The 5,157-nt window shown below is 39.3% G+C and overlaps 1 pseudogene; it reads right to left on the reverse strand.

The window, feature by feature from the left end:
• Positions 1-3,904: 3,904 nt before the first annotated feature.
• LOC102021234 lies at positions 3,905-4,834 on the reverse strand (annotated as a pseudogene).
• Positions 4,835-5,157: the final 323 nt, after the last annotated feature.

A 5,157-nucleotide genomic window follows, 5' to 3' on the forward strand; every position in this document is an offset into this window, starting at 1 on the left:
CCTTTGAGTCATCAGGCGTGGGTACTCTTGTGTTCTCCAAGTCCTTGTGGATCAGCTGCTCCTCTGCTGACTCCGGACCTTTCTGGCTCTCAAGGGCAGGGCAGAGAGCGACCCGCCGTGTGGCACGTTTTCCCAGAGGTTTCTCCATGTCGGGATGGTTCATGCACATCTCTGGGTGGGCCTGTTGTGTCAATGCTTCTCTGTGGCATGGCGTTTCTTGACTGCGCGCCCGTGGCTGGCCCGAGGGCCTGTGCACGTCTCCGTGCCGCTTCCCAGGCGCCTGCTGCCTGCCTTTCTGGGCGCCCGCGTGGCTGGGTGAGGCAGGCCCCAAAGGGCCCATGCTCCCCAGCCACGTGGCCTCCCGGAGTGGGCACCTGAGGCCTGCCTGCCTCCCCGGGTGCCTGCACGGCCTCCCAGAGCCTCCATAAAGTTTTATCTGTGCTCTATTTTATTTTTTTCAAATAGTTTCTTGGGATTTATTTATTTATTTATTTATATATTTATTTATTTTGGTTATTTATTGGTACATTTTAGGTATACATAATAGTCACATTAATTATAGAGAATTTGTTCCTGTACATGATGTAACTTGATTTTTTTCCAATTGCCCTTACCCTCCTTCAACCCCTCTTCCCCTCCCTATTCACAAAAACTTTGTTCCCATGTTTTCTTCTTTTCTCATCATTTTTTCTTTTCCCTTTCTTCCTTTCTCCCTCTCCCCTTACTAATTTCCTTTCCCATTTGGACATTTTCTTCCTGTGAAACAATATTTATTACACATTTTGGTCCCTATGTACATTGTCAGTTTTTCACACCAGAGAAACAGTGCAGTATTTACACATGTGTATCCAATTTACTTCACTTGAGAGTATGGCTTCAAGGTGCATCCATTTACCTAGAAGTGTCTCCAGCTTATCCCTCTTTATGGAAGAGTAGTACATCACTGTAGGAAAAAAAAAACCACATGTTCTTCAGGCATTCATTGGTTGATAAGCATTTTGGCAGTTTCCAAGATTTAGCTATTACAAACTGTGTTGCTATAAACATGGGTGTGCATATATCACTCTGGTATGGTGCTTTTAATTCTTTTGGGGAAGATACCAAGAAGGGGAGTAGCTGCGTTGAATAGCTAGTCCTAGTTTGTTGAAGAATCTCCATACTGATTTCCACAGTGGTTGTAGCATTCTACATTCCCACCAACAGTTGAGAAGTGTTCCTTTTTGCCTCATACCCCTGCCAGCATTTGTTATTGGTCAATTTCTGGATAATAACCATTTTTTGTGGGCAGAGATGGAATCTCAGTGTTGTCTTAATTTGCATCTCTCAAATGACCAGTGATGTTGAACATTTTTTCATGTATTTATTTGCTTTTTGTACTTTTTCATCTGAGAAGTATGTATTCATCTCATCTACCCATTTTTGGATTGGGTCTTTAAATTTGGGGGATGTCAAATTTTCTTTTCAAATCTTTATATATTCTAGATAGTCCTTTGTCTGAGAAGCAGCTGGCAAAATTTTTTTCCCACATTGTGGGTTATCTCTTCACTCTGTTGGTGATTTCTCTTGCTGTGCAAAAGCTTTTTAATGAGGTGAGATCCCAGTTTTTGATTCTGTGTAATATTTTTCTTGCAGTTTGGGGTTTGAGTTAGGGTTCAGGTTAGGATTAACCAATATGTAGCAACCTTCTTTCCTTCCTTTAAATAAGTTTTGGTTTGAAGTCCACTGTCTTGGTTATTTTTCTCATTGCCGAAAAAAAGTAACCCAACACCAAAAGTTAAAGGGGAAAGGTTTATTTGTCTTACAATTTATAGAGGTTTCCGTCCATAGTCAGCTGGCTCCAAAGGTAGGGTGGCATGGCAGAGGGGTGCTGTAGAGAAGAAACAGTTCATTGCAGGCAGAAGATAGCAAAAGCAAGCAAGCTGTCAGCCTTTTTCTGTCCTTTATAGCTTATCGAGGGTACTCAACCTTAGGGTGAATAGCACTCACAGCCTTAATCCTAGTTCCTTAATCCTAGCATTATTATATTATGAATCATTCCCAGCATCACATACTCTAGATCCAGTCACCTGTGAAAAAGCCCAACCTATGTTTGCATGAGGTTCCCTTTGACTCAGCTATTCACATGTACACAATTACTTGAGGCCATACAAATATTAACTAACTCAATTTAGCCATTCCACAAAGTGTACATATTTAAAAACATCTTGGTACAATAAACATGTATGCAATCAACTTACTTCATAGATGCAGCACCCATGATTTCCATGAATTACAGGTGGAAAATAAGTAGAAAGATCGCTTTTGTACTGGAAATGTACAGACCTTTATCTCCTCTTACTATTCTCTAAGTAATGCAATGTAACAGTGATTTATATAGCATTTACGTTGTATTAGGTGCTATAATAACCTAGAAAGGACATAATGTATATGTGCATAGGTTATATGCAATACTAATCCATTTTATACAAGGCACTTGAATATCCACAAATTTTGATATCTGTAGCGGGGGTGGTCCTGGGAACCAACCTTTCATGGTACCAAAGAATGGCTTAAAATATTTCTTTTCAAACTTATAAAATAGTAAACAGAACTTTAAAAATGTAAAGAAAATTAAGTTATAGATAATGTATGTGTAATAATAATCAGTACTGTATATATCATATGATAATATCTTCCAAATAGATAGGAGATCATATACATGGAGAAAAGATTCAAACACAGATTGAGATACAGATGCACATAAGAAACATGGCTATAGAGTGTAAATAGACATATGTATAACTATGTTAATAAAATTTTAATGACAAATTTGTTTGAAAGCTGTAAGATTATGGTTTATGAGCTCCATTTCATGTTTGTCTTTTTCATAATTTCTAATGTCCTCTGTGAAAATGTGAATTTTTAGTCAAATAAGTATTAAAGAAGAAAAATAGACAGTCAATTTTTTAGAAAGAAACTATCAAGTATAATACATTGGGAAGGAAGTGTAGTTAGAGAGTGTCATAGAGGAGATGGCATGAAAATTAGGTATGAAAAGAAACATCAGAATTCCCCACAAGTCAAGGGAAGTTATTCCAAGGCAAATATGTGCATGAAGAGTCTTGTCTGACCTGGAAAATTGGTGTTGATGATCTGGTGTGTCTGAAGCCTGGGTTGTATTGGAGGCAATATGTGAAGTGTTCCTGTGAAAGCAATCAGAATTAGGTGACTAAATACTTTGAATCCCTCCTGAGAAGAGCCTTAAAGTGCACAGCCCAACACTGAGATTCGAGTAGTTCCCCTTCCTTAGAATTCTTCCAACTTATATCATCTCTTCACATATTGGTCTTTTTCCAAGTCAAAATGATAGATGTGGCCTCTTCTCAGGTTGCTTTGCAAAATATGAGTCATACATTTACATTCCCTTATTGTACACATACATATTCATAAGATACAGATTATAATATAAAGAAGTAAAAGGAGTCACTGATTGTAGGGATGGTACTTAGCTAGAAGGAAGGACATGCAAGAATGAAATTTTGTATGTGATTATATAGGGACATCATAACATGTTTCAAACCTTGAGAAACTCAACTTGAAGAAGTTGAACACATTCGAATGCCTGACCACAATTCTTGTTTTATCTCGTGTTTCTAAAGATCATGTCATAAAGGGTACATGACTTTTGAAAATCAATCCACTTTGTCTCAGGGTCTGAGCTCAGTAAAAAATGACACTGTTCTCATAGTTTCAAAACATGGAGGAATGAGTTCTGCAACTTCCCTGATGTTCTTGATTTAGAGGTGGAACTTGCTGAGTTATTCACTGCTGGGTTGGTTGCCACATCTCTTCCACCAAGTCTACAGACCTGGTGAAAAGATATCTAGAGATTCAGAAACTTGGTTTTTAAGCCAAATTTACCACTTCATAAAGAATAAATGAACCACCTGGTCTGGATTTGCTTGGTCTTCATCCCATAAATCATAGGATTCACCATAGGCAGAGGCAGAATGCAGACATTAGGTAGTAAGATGTGAATATGAGGTGGATGTGGTGACAAATGGCTGAGCAAGAGTTGTGAGGATTCCAGGCCCATAAAAAAGAATGATGGCACAGGCATGGGAGCCACAAGTGTCCAGAGCTTTATGATAAGCATTTTGAGAAGGCATGTGGAAGATGGCACAGAGAATCAGCATATAGGAAACAAAAATTAGCACAACATCTAATACTACTGTTGATATTAGGGTGGAAATCCATACCAAATGTTTACTTGGATGTCATTCCAAGTATATTTCTCCAAGCCAATGTGCTCACAACCACTGTGTAGAAGAATATTACTTCTGCAAAAAGTTAGTCTTTTTAGAAGAAATATTATGGAGACTATTGTGCCACAATTTCTCAGAAAGATGGTCACTCCAATTTTTCCAGTCAGGGAGTGTGTAAGGATACTGGTGTACTTCAGAGGGCAGCAGATGGCAACATAGTGATCAAATGCCATCACCAGCAAGATCTCTGACTCAGAGATGAAGGTGGAGTGAAAGAAAAAGAGCTGAGTGATGCAGCGATCCAGGGAGATCTGCCCAGTATTGAACCAAAAGATGGCCAACATCTGAGGAATGGTTGAAGTGGATAAGACAATGTCTGCTCCAGCCAGCATGCAGAGGAAGAGGTACATGGGTCCATGGAGACTCTGCTTTGTGAAGATAATGAAGATGAGCAGGCTGTTCCCAAGCAGAGCAATGACATAGGAAATGAGGAAGGGGATGGAAATCCATATGTGCTGGTCCTCCAGGCCAGGGATGCCCAGCAAGGAGAAGATTGTGCGGCTGACACCTGTGTAGTTAGAAGTACTCATATCTGAAACACACAGGAGAAATTCTCACCTCCTAGTCACAAGGAATAGTTCTGATTGCACTCAAAGGGACTGGCAACCAGCTGTGGAAGAATCCAGAGTTTGGTATCTGGCCCTTTTCCCTCAATGTTTTTCTTTTCTTTTTCATCTTTCTTTCTTTCTTTCTTTCTTTCTTTCTTTCTTTCTTTCTTTCTTTCTTTCTTTCTTTCTCTCTCTCTCTCTCTCTCTCTCTCTCTCCCTTTTTTCTCTTTTATAAATGTTTGGGGAGAACTTCACCCACAGAAAATTAATCCCATCTCTGAAACCCAAACACTAAGTTTAGATAA

Source organism: Chinchilla lanigera, unplaced genomic scaffold, assembly GCF_000276665.1.
Source record: "Chinchilla lanigera isolate Chin_1 unplaced genomic scaffold, ChiLan1.0 scaffold00013, whole genome shotgun sequence".
Classification (NCBI taxonomy): domain Eukaryota; kingdom Metazoa; phylum Chordata; class Mammalia; order Rodentia; family Chinchillidae; genus Chinchilla; species Chinchilla lanigera.